Source organism: Tamandua tetradactyla, chromosome 11 (assembly GCF_023851605.1).
Source record: "Tamandua tetradactyla isolate mTamTet1 chromosome 11, mTamTet1.pri, whole genome shotgun sequence".
Taxonomy (NCBI): Eukaryota; Metazoa; Chordata; class Mammalia; order Pilosa; family Myrmecophagidae; genus Tamandua; species Tamandua tetradactyla.
The window spans coordinates 96440046-96452111 of NC_135337.1; positions in this window are offsets into that span (position 1 = coordinate 96440046).

Genomic DNA, 12066 nt, shown 5'->3' on the forward strand with positions numbered 1-12066 from the left:
TATGCAGGGTGTTGTAAATAGATGGTAATTAATATTTTAAAACTTTAACTTATGTGTGAGACTAAAGCAAAAAAATATTTATTTGGTACAAAATTTATATTTTGACTAGTGCATCTCCTAATACAACTTATGTGGACAGCTTAATTGAACACCATAAGTACATGGAACCTTGAGTAGGACATGAGATTTTGTAGGTTTGTCCAGTGTGATGCCTCAATAAATCCCAGAAGGATTTGAATAGTGAATTAAAAAGTATATGCAAAGTTCACTTGGGAGAATAGTGAGAAAGGGGGAAGATTCAACTTCCCCAAGTGGAGAATTCTTGATATTCTCACAAGCAGTGGGGACAACCAAAGCAACAGGCTGAGCCTCCAATCTTGTGGTTTGTTCATATGAACTTATCCCCACAAAGGATAGGCTAAGCCTACTTAAAATTAGGCCTAAGAGTCACCCCCAAGAGAACCTCTTTTGTTGCTCAGATGTGGCCTCTCTCTCAGCCAACATAACAAGCAAACTCACCACCCTCCCCCTGTCTACGTGCGACATGACTCCCAGGGGTGTGGACCTTCCTGGCAACGTGGGACAGAAATCCTAGAATGAGCTGGAACTCAGCACCAAGGGATTGAGAAAAACTTCTCAACTGAAAAGGGGAAGAGAGAAATGAGACAAAATAAAGTGTCAATGACTGAGAGATTCCTAACAGAGTCGGGAGGTTATCCTGGAGGTTATTCTTACACATTAAATAGATATCACCTTTTTAGTTAAAGTGTAACAGAGAGGCTGGAGGGAACTGCCTGAAAATGTAGAGCTGTGTTCCAGTAGCCATGTTTCTTGAAGATGATTGTATAATGATACAGCTTTCACAATGTGACTGTGTGATTGTGAAAACCTTGTGTCTGATGCTCCTTTTGTCTATGGTATGGACAGACAAGTAAAACATATAGCATAAAAATAAATAAATAATAGGGGGAACAAACGTTAAAATAAATTCAATAGATTGAAATGCTAGTGATCAATGAAAGGGAGGGGTAAGGGTTATGGTATGCATGAATTTTTTTTTCCTGTTGTCCTTTTATTTCTTTTTCTGAATTGATGCAAATGTTCTAAGAAATGATCATGATGATGAATATATAACTATGTGATAAAAAAGAGAATGTTCATATTGTATGTTGATTGGTTTTGTTAATAAAAATTTTTTAAAAAGAGAGGGATGGAAAGATCAAAGGTGATGGTGGAGTTATACAGAGAAGGTCGGACTCAGCAAAGGAGGATGACTGCTGAGTCACTGTAAATATTTATTTTAGTCTTCAGCGTCTTGGAGCAGGCTGAAAGAAAAATCTGAAACTGTGGAACATAACCCATACCAAACTCTGACGTCTGTTTCACAACTACTTGTTACAAAGTACTTTGGAATGCGCTGTTTTTTTATAAATATGTTATATGTCATAATAAAAAAAATGTTCAAAAAATGGAAAAGGACCAGTGCTGAGAGGGTGGGGAAGTGGGGCGCTCACTGCTGGGGGGTGTGAAATGGGGCAGCTGCTGCGGGGCCTTGGCGGGTCCTCGGAAAGCTAAGCAGAGAATTGCCATGTGGTCCTGCCCACCCGCTGCTGGGTTCGCTCTCTCAGAAGACCCGAAAGCAGGGATGTGACCAGACCTTGGCTCACTGACGTCCACGCAGCTTTATTCGCAAATGCCAAAATGCGGGCGCCATCCAGTGTCCCCCCGACTGAGAGGCGGAGAAGCGCAGCAGCCTCAACCGGGCAATGAAAGCTCGCCGGACAGCCCGGAGCCCCCACAAGGCCCCCCCAGCAAACCCGAAGACCTACGCCACCTCCTGTTCCATGGAAGTATCCAGCTCGCCCCGAAAACCACATTTAAATACGGCTGGCCAGTTCCGGCCAGCTCCCTTCTTTTTCTGAAGCCCCCCCACTTCGTCAGCCCCCCTAAACTTAGCTTCAGCTCATGAGAACCTTTCCCTGCGCGTCCACCTCACGCTCTGCGGGGCCTGACACTTTCCAGGTGGCGGGTGGACATGCCCGCTCAAGAGTCGCCCGGGAAAGCTCTGTAACCCTAGACAGCGTCAAGCATTTCTCTTGTCAACCCACAACAAATGCAAATGGCAAGGTGGATGAGACCTGAGGCATCGCGTGGAGGGAAGTAAGCCAGACGGGAAAGCCAGACGGGAAAGTACCGATTACCCTGACAGGAGCTAATTAGAATACGCAAACTCCTAGAGTCAGAATCTAGAATACGAGTTATATTCCAATTACTTATTCAAGAATGTGGTTAAAAGGGGAAGTGCTGGGTTGTATATACGGTAATAGAATAAACTTTCTTAGGAAATCCATGGAAGTGCACGACACAAACGTGAACCTGAAGTTAAACCAGGGACTATAATTAATGGGACAATTATAAAAATGTGCTTCCGCGAGGTGTAACCACACCAGGGCAAGGTGTTAAGTATTTCACACCTGACCTTCCTGTAAACCCAAATCTTCCTTAAAAAAAAAAAATCACTCCAGAAAACGAACAAGTCTGCACCCCTGGGGCTTCCATGGGGGAATTCACAGCACCGGGGATGTCAGAACAGTTTCAAGTCCAGACTTCAACTTCAAACGATCCCGGGCGGGCAGTGCACCTGAGCGACTGCAGAAATAAGCGTGCATCTTCCTTAGAGAAACTCCACTTCCCTGCAGGCAGAGCCCAGGTACGTGGCCTCTCAAAGTCACGCGTGGCCTAGAAGACACGGAAACAATTTCCGCAGCGCAGGAGCGACAGAAAGAGCCCAGAGCTGTCAAATTCCCTTAGATACCGAGGAAGGGGCAGCCTTGGGTGCAGAAACTAAATAAATTTGGGAATTTAGAGAAATCCAAAAGAACATGAACACTCTTCAAAACCAACCAAGCCGACTTTTAAAATAGCTAAGTAAGACCACTAAAAGAAAGCGTGACAATAATAACGGAAATTAACCGCCCTCAGCCCCCCCACAGCCGCCCCCCGCACTGCAGCGCAGCCGGCTCGGCGCACCCCCCACGATCAGCACTGCGGAGGGCAGGCAGCGCTGTGGGAGCAGCAGGTCGCCGTAGAAGCAGGGGTCCAAAGCGGGCAGGCGCGCCGAGGGGGTCTGCGGGCCAGCGGTGCGGATGCCTCTGTGCGCACCACAGGCACATGCCCAGGAAGACGTCGTTGGTGGGGAAGAGACCCAGGGTGCGGGCTGCCCGGAGTCACCACCTGCGGCACGCGGTACTTGCTCTGGGGCAGCCGGCTGGGGCCCACACAGTGGATCAGCTGCCCTGTGAAGAGGTGGCGACCATGTTGCCCACGTGCGCCAAGACGTCGTCGTCTCCATTGAACAGGAAGCTGGCATCAGTGCACCATGTCTGCTGCCACTGGAGGAACAGCACATGCGAGCAGGGCACAGGGGGTGAGGACTGCGGCAGCCACTCGGTGGTCCCGTCTGCCAGCCCCACCCCGCAGCCCGGGAGAGAATGTCCCTCGCTGCTGGTACCTGCCTGTGAGATGTTGGGGGCTCTCAGAGATGAAGCACTGAGAAGAGCTTGAAAATTGTCACATTTACATTTATTGCTATTTCTTCCACCTCTGCTATTGGGAGCCCTGTTGTTAACTGTGTGACTGTCGTTTAACATCTGCCTTTTCACCAGAGTTTGGGCTTCTCGGCATGGGCAGGGGGCCTCTCTTGCCCCCACCATTTCCCCCCACACAGGTGTGGCCTGGCACCCACAGCTGGGGCCTCAGGCTCTCAGATCCCCGCCTGTCGCCTCATGACCTCTTCCCCCTGCCTCCAGGTCTGAACGGAACCTTCCAAGTCCCGTGAATGCACCGGGGATGGGAGGGGGCGGCCCAGAGGCACGCCAGGGCCCCCATCCCGCCACACTGCGACCGGCCACCTGCGTGAGCGTGAGGTTGAAGGAGGAGCATGGAAGTCCACTGCAGGATGTCGCCGCTTGCCTCCAGCGCCAGCAGCTGGTTCACCTTGCGGGCCTCGAGTGTGCTGGCCGCGGTGCCCACCAGGAAGAGGCAGCGCAGCCACGCACTCCGCACCTTGCGCTGGCGGCCCCACGCGCACCGCTTGGCGCTGCCGGGAGAGGACTCGGTCGAGAGCAGCAGGAACGGGGGCGGCGCCCCGCAGCCGCGGGAAGTCCCAGCAGCGCCCGTAAGGAGGGGTCCCTCGCGCCGCGGCTGCTCCAGGGATCTGGGCTGCGTGGCCATCGAGGCATTGGGCACCGGGGCGGCTCCTTCGGGGCGGCTCTTTCGGGGCGGCTCCTTCGCGGCGGCAGCGGGCGGGCGGGCACCCGCGCAGGAGGAGGGGGAGGGGGAGGGCGCCCAGGGCCCCCTTGTCCCGGAGACGGCACCTGTTTGCGGGTCGGGGCTGCAGGGAAGGAACCGCTAATCAGGCCCAGGTGCTGCGCCCTCCCCACCACATCTGGACAGCTGCTCAGGTTGGTCAAATGCTGCGGTGTAAGCCCGCCCCGCCCCAGGCCCCGCCCCAGGCCCCGCCCCAGGCCCCGCCCCAGGCCCCGCCCCAGGCCCCGCCCCAGGCCCCGCCCCAGGCCCCGCCCCAGGCCCCGCCCCCAGGCCCCTCCTCTTCCCCGTCCCGCGTGGATTCCCAGGTGCCCAGGCTGCAGGCGCTCGGCGCTCAGCCCCACACCTGCTTTACAGAGAACAGGCTGCTTGGATGCACGGGGCGGGCCTCCCACAACTGGTTCCCCTCACCTGCCCGCCCAGAGCTGGCCCAGGAGCCCCCCACCCCCACCCTGGGCAGATATCTGTGACCGCAGGAAGCAGGAAAATCCCCTTTTACCACCTCTGAGCTGCTGGGAATACACCTGCTTCGCTTTTCACCTATCCCTCTGGGAAGCTCGGAGCTCTGGATTTCTGGAACCTGTGACTCCTGGCTCCTCAGAGGTCCCGCGGCTCCTCGCAACCCAACCTCATTTAACGTCTTCCTTGGAAAAAACTCCTACTTTTCCCTTAAAGCCTATCTCAAACGACCCTTCGGGAAGATTGCTGGCTCCCTGTTCCACACCTCCTTACCTCTATCACTCTCTTTTCTGGCCCTGCCCCAAACCCATGACCAGGAAGTTTGGTTCTGCCTCTCTCTTCCCCAGACTAGAAGCTTCTTGGAGGTCCTGGCATTGCCCAGCATGAGACAGACACATGGGGAGGCAGGAAGGGTTTGATGACATCACAAATAAATGCGAGTTTGTTAATTTTATGTCTGGCAAGCTCCTACAACTAAAACTGAGCTACTCGGTTGTACGTCAGACTGTCTTGGGGTGTCTGTGCCAGGCCAGGGTCACCTCGACCTCGCCAACAGTGCCTGAAAAAGGTAGGGTTCAGCAGTGGGTCCTAGTGGGCCCCTGAACCCCAAGCGCGTTAGCCTGGTGGTTGCATCGGAGCCAGGAAGCAGGCTGCTTCCCTTCTCCTCCCGGGCCGTGTATTGGGGTTGGAGGGTTCGGGGCTACTCTTCCCTGTTCCCACAGTCCCCGACCCGCCTCTCTCGGCCCGCAGCCTCCCAGCCATATGCAGATTTGCCCTCGCTGCTCCCTGCCTCCGCCGGCCCCTTTTCTCTCCTCCTTCCTGCCTTTGCCCAAACAGCCCCTCACACCGAGGCGTCCCAGGAACACAGCATTCCCTCAGTTACCCCGGTCCCCTGCCCGCTTCTACTTTTCTTTTTTCCCCATCGCACATTTCACCTCTTAAAATACGTAATAACCATTTTTGAATTTATGATGTTTCTTGTCCATTTGCCCTTCCAGGAGGGTAGCCCCGTGCAGCCCCTTCCCGCCGGCCCCGCGCAGCCCCCCGCCCCTCCCCACCCCCACTCCGGCTCACCGACTTCTCCCCAGGCCCTAGGATGGTGCTTGGCACACAGTAGGTGGTCAGGAATGGTGGCTGAGGGGTGAGTGAAGGGGGGGATGCCAGTTGCCCTAGCTCTGGGGTCGGATGCCGCCGGCGCTCAGGTCAGCTCTGTGGTCCCATATGGTAACTCGTGGGGACCCAGCAACCACCAGGAAGGACACACACCAGCCCCTTCCCCTGAGCAGCCCATGCTGCGAGGCGGCAACACTGAGCTAAGCCCTGGAGGCCGCCCTGGTTCTGAGCCCTGTGAATGTGGGGAGCAGGCGCCACCCCGGGGAGCTCAGGGCCAGGGAGCAGGTGCCAAGACCCTGGGGTAGGAGGGGCCCTGCCTGGGGCGGCTTTGCCATGCCCACCCCCCACCCCACCCCTGGGCTCCGGGGTGGCTTCATGAGGGCAGTCCTGGAAACCCAAGGAGAGGAGGAGCTGCGGGGACGTGTCAGGGCCCAAGAGGAGGCCTGGTCAGTACAGCGGCCCTGAGGAAGGCAACAGGCCACGCGGGGATGCAGCTACCCCACCCCGGCGTCTGCCCCAGCGCGAGGCCACTCTCCCAAGAGCCAAAGATGGGAGCTGTGCAGGGGACCCCCAGGCACGGTGAGAAAACAGGGTCCTCCTCCCAGGTGTGGAGAGAAAGCAGGCACCCCCTCTCAGGTGTGTGAGAAAGTGGGGTCCCCCTCCCAGGTGTGGAGAGAAAGCGGGGACCCCCTCCCAGGTGTGGAGAGAAAGTGGGGTCCCCCTCCCATACCTGGGTCTCCCTCCCGTACCTGGGTCTCCCAGGTGTGCGAGAAAGCGGGGTCCCCCCTGGCAATATCCATGACCCAGCCCTAAAGGGGTGTGACCAGAGAACCCTGTGGGGGCGCCCGCGATGGGCTGTCCCGATGGGGGGCTCTCAGTTTCGGGGCACGGCTCGGCACCAGGGGACCCAGCCCCAGCGGGACGCCCCGGACAGACCCGTGTTTCATGCTCTTCCCCGGGCGCCAGGAGGCTCTGAAGGCGCCTGAGGAGGCGGTGCAGCCCCACGGTGAGTGGCCGACGGACGGTGGTTTGGTGTGTGAACGCATCCCAACAAAACTGCATTAAAACGTGGTTAATGTCAGCAAAGTGCACCCTTAGACATGGTTAAAAAGGCAAAATTTATGTTCCATATGTTAACATGAAAAAGAAAAAAAAAAGAGCTGACCCCCAGAGGGAGGCTATCCAGGGCCAAACTCCCGAGGACCAGGAAGCGGTGCTGGGGCAGGGGCCAGAGCAGCCGGGAGGAGAGAACCGGAGGCCTGGCGCTCTCCTAGGCCAGAAACCCCCGCCGCGGGGAGTCGCCCCGGACCCCGAGGGTGTGAGACTTTGGGGGTGCCTCCCTCTGTCGCTCCTGCCCGGCGGTTCTCACCCAGGATCTGCCCCAGGGGACACCCGCCCGAATGCCAGGACCTCTGTGGCTGGCACAGCTTGGAGCGGGGGCGGGGAAGAACTACGAAAGGGGCCATATTTCTGGGATGGGGGTCACATCAGGGCAAAATAGAATCTCCGGGGGAGGCTGCTTGGTTTTTTTCACCCACTAATGTCCCTCTTGTACTTGCAAGTCTTTCTTTCTTGTTTACTTGTAAGAACTCTTTACATGTGAGACACTTAACACTTTGTTGGCTACCTACATCCCGTTTTTTTTCTTCCCAGAACTATGCTTTCTGTAAGTAGAAGGACCCCACAGATATTCCTCACCCCCAGCCCGCCAGGTCACCTCAGGCCTTGTTGACCCATCTGAGCAGGGGTCTAGGGTAAAGCTTGCTCCCCTCCCCTGCACAGACAACCCCTCACCGAGGCCCCTGCTCAGTCCCAGCAGGAAATGTGCTGTGGCTGGCAGAAACCGGGGAGCTCCTTTCCAGCAGGGCAGGCTTGCTGGGGACACACCTGACCGGTCCAGTGGAACCCACTGCTGCCCCAGGGGCAGTGCCTGGCCACCAGCACCCCGTGCCTGAGTGGCCCTATGCTCCAGAGGGGCTGGGACCCCAGCATTGGGTGGCAGGGGCTGGAGCAGGGCCCGCCCGGCCTGGGCTCTGCTCCCCACACCCCCAGCCAGGCCCCCCACCAGGTGCCCTCCACAAGGCAGGTTCTGGGACGTGAAGTTAACTGGTCTGAATAGCTGTGGTGAATTGCGAACCTCCATTTTATAGATGGGGAAACTGAGGCTCAGGGAGTTGCCCAGGTTGGTCCAGTGGGTGTTTCATGTTACTATGGAAACCACCCTTTTACTATTGCTCCCTCCATCCTGAAAAGGGTCTCAGCAACTCTTATCCCAAAATATGAGCAAGAAAACCATTCACTCATTCTTTCATTCAGTGGATATGTGCTGGGTACATTTGGGGAAATTGAGAGGCTTCACCCTCCAGCCTGGCCCCTTGAGGAGGTTCTAATTGGGGATCAGGTCTAGGCCAGAAGAAGGGACCCGGTAGTGAAGCTGAGGCTTTGAAGGATGTGTAGGAGCTCACCAAGTCGAGAAGCAGGAACCAGCAAATGTAGAGGCCTGAGGGGAGCGCAGAGGAGGCCTGCTTGAGGAGCCATGTGCTGTTTATCTTGCTAGAGGTAGATGCAGTGGGGTGAACAGCACCCCCCCTCCGCTCAATTCCTGTCCACCCGGAACCTCAGGACGCGGCCTTATTTGGAAATAGAGTCTTTGCAGAGTAATCAAGGTGAGGGTGAAGAGGAGATTATCCTGGCTTAGGGTGGGCCCTAAATCCAGTGCCTGGCACCCTCCTAAGGAGAGAGGTGGTGAGGAGAGGGCGGGGCATGGAGCGTCCAGGGAGAAATTCCTGTTTGCCATCACCCGGGGAGCTCCGGGAGGGGGTGAGCAGGGGGGCACTGGGATGAGAGTCCCTGCGGACACAGTGGGGAGGTCACCTCCCCCAGGACTCACTTCTGGGGACGTAATAGGACAGGAGCGCGAGGGCGAGAAGGGGCTGCGCTGAGATATTCTGGCCTGTCCGATCCGCCTTTCAACAGCTCACTGCCTGTCACTGGGCCCCGACTGGCCTGCTCCTGTGGGTGCTGGCACTGGGCCCTGGCCACGTGCCTGTGGCTCCAGGGACCCCTGACTCCTCACCCTGCGGGACCAAGCCTGTGAGGGCTCCCCGACAAGGAAACTGAGGCTGGCAGAGGGTCCGCGCCTGGACCCCGAGCTCCGGTTTCGGGCACCCACAGGCCTGGCTTCTCCCCAACCTGCCGGGAAGCCCCCAAACCAGTTCTCAGTTTCCCCATCAGGAGGATACAGCTGTGAACCCCAGCGGAGTGTCCGGGGAGAGCGGGCGTGAGGGCCCCAGGGGGTGGGACCCTGGGTGGGCAGTCCACGGGAGTGCTGTTGCAGGGGACCGAGGGGGCAGCTGGGCTTCTGGAGGGACCCCACTTCTAGTAAAACGCCAACCGAGACCCTGTGCAAATGGGGACAGAAATCCCGGGGAAGAGCCGGCTGCGGGGTGTGGGGGCGCTCGCCAGGGCGGGGTGGGTTGCCCCCGACTCCCCTCCGAGCACCCCTGCTCTCCACTGTGGGCCCCTGCTCCCCTCCTGAGGTGGGCCGCCAGGCCCCTGGGGCAGCGGCTGGGACCTGGCCGAGCTTGGCCTCCGGGATGACCGGATGATCCTTTTCTGCCTGACTCGACGGCTACGGAAAGACACACAAAGCCCAGAGTTGGTTTTGCTGCAAACGTGGGGTGCCTGGGGGTCGGCCACGGGAAGACGGGCCCCGGAGGTCGGTGCCCTTTTGACCCACGGCCTCTTGGGAGCGCAGGACACAGGCTGCGGCGGTGACTCACTGGGAGAGCTGAGCTGGACACGGGTCCCAGCATGTGCCAGCTTGACCAGGTGTGGTGGGGAGGGCGGCAGCCAGGCTTCCTCCTTCCTTGAGGAGGAGACAGGCAGGGAGAGGTGTGTCCCGGGCCTCCCAAGCCCCCGGGTTCACAGCCCCCACCCCTCGGGCTGGCCGCGCCCCTCCTCCAGGCCCCCAGTTGTCCGGATTCGTGGCGTGGGACGTGAAATGAGCCCGTAACTGCGCTGAGTCACCCGGGGCCTTTCCACCAGCGCCACACCCCCACCTGGAGGGGGGCTGCGTCAGCCCTATGTTTATGGATAGGGAAACTGAGGCACAGAGTGAGGCAGCCGGGTGGGAGCCAGTGCCCTCCTGGAACGCCAGTGAGGGGGCTCTGCACTACGCCCCATGTTGGTAGTTGGACCCCCAAGCGTCGGGCTGAGCCAGCTGTGCAGGAAGGGGACAGCAGCAGGCGCACCCCTGGCTAGGGGGGGAGTCGGGGAGGGAGGAGGACAAGGTGTCCGGGCGGGCCAGGCAAAGGAGTGTCCCAGTCAGGCCAGGTGCGAGCTCAGCTGCGGGAACCACACGTTTTCCTTCTGCCCTGAGGCCATCAGCCCAGCCCAGCCCATCCCCAAAGTGGGGTGGGCAGGAGTGGGCGGGGGCGGGGGGGGGCGCCGGCTCCTCCCAAAGACAGCAGCAGCCCAGCCTGGGGTCCCCGGCCCCCCTCGCGCAGATGCGGCAAACCCGCCAAGACAATCGCAACAACAACGAGGGCAGTAACAGTAACAGCCGCGGGGGGTCAGGTTGGTGCCCCCACGCCGAGGGTCACCCCGCGTGTCCGCTTTTGTGAGTGGGCGGCGCAGCCCAGGTGGAGCCGTGGAGCATCCCTGGGCCTCGGACGGCAGGTGAGCGGGCTTAGGACCCGGGGCCCCCGGCTCCCCTGGGCCCACACAGCGGACACGAGACCTCCGGGGCCTGCCGGAGACCCCCCAGGAATCCGCCTGAACCTCAGGGGCCCCCAATGCTCACCCCTGACAAGGGTCCAGTCCCTGGGCCCGCGTCCCAGCTCCTACTCGGGAGTCCGCACCTGCGCGCCCGCCCCACCTGCCCCCCCTGTCCCCCACCCCCCGCCCCGCACTGGAAAGTTTCCCGGAGGCCGAGCAGTGCCCCACCCCCTGACGCCCGCCCCATCCCGGCTCGTGACCCCAGGGTCGGTCCCCCCACCCCTGCAGCGCCTGCCCAGCCCCTGCAGCCGGCCAGGACCAGCGAGGCAGAAATGATGAATGGGGGAGGGGGGCGGGCAGGGAGGCAGATGAACCCAAGGGCTCTGCAGGGGGTTGGAAGATTCCAGAACTGGCAAGCCGGACCTAGCTCGAGTTTCGGATACTGCAGGCTGGCTGTGTGGTGTGGGAAAAGTTCCAGAAGTCTAAGGTCAGATTGGGGAATTCTTGGGGTTGGCGGGGTTCAGGGGTGCCGCATGGGAAGCACAGACGCCCCCACCGTGACGGGTTGGCTGGGGGAGCCTGCAGTGGGCGGGTTCACGGCTGTTCTCACCAGGGGACCCTTGGACCTCAGCCCAGGCCATAGGTCACTTACCCAAGGGCACCCCCACCTGGGGGCTGGATTTTTTTTCTTTTATACCGTCCCCCCATCCACTCTCCCCTCTGTGCGGTGCCGGCTAAGGGGAGTCAGAGTGTCTGACCCAGCGGGACTCTGCTCACCGGGAAACCCTCAGCTCCCAGCCCGAGGCCCAGCTGCGGGGCGGCTCCTGGGGCGCTCAGCACTCAGGACCCCGAGCGTTGAGGGGGGGTGAAGGGGGTGCTGCCCACCCACAGCCTGGGCGCAGGGACCGGGGCAGCCACTGGCGGGGGCCTGTCCACAGTCCGGGGAACCGTGCACAGTGCGAGTGAGGACGCAGCCCCCTGGCCTCACCCCCCACCCCGAGGACTCAGGGTGACCCCCAACAGGTTGGGGAGGAAACAGGCCCAGCTGTACCCTGGGCTCCCAGGTGGACGGGGAGGGAGGGTCAGAGGGAGGAGGGGGTTGGGGCCCAAATCCTGCTTCCTGCTTCTGGGCTGCAGCAAGCCTGGGCCCCTGGGGTCCGCTCAGCCTCGAGACTGGCACCCAGCAGGGCCCAGCCCCACTGCCCAGCCCCGCTCGCTGCTGCCCAACCCCGGGCCTCCCTGCCCACCTGCGCCTGGATCCACCCTCTGCCCTAACAAATGAAGGGTAAAGCTGCCTACCCACCAGCCCGTCAGCGTGCTCACTCCCACCCAGGCACTGTTCTAAGTGTCCCCAGAGAGGTGGGTTACACACGAGGAAACTGAGGCTAAGTTGTTCAAAGCCACACTGGCAGTTGTGGCCAAGCAGGCTGCACACCTGGGCTGTCTGGC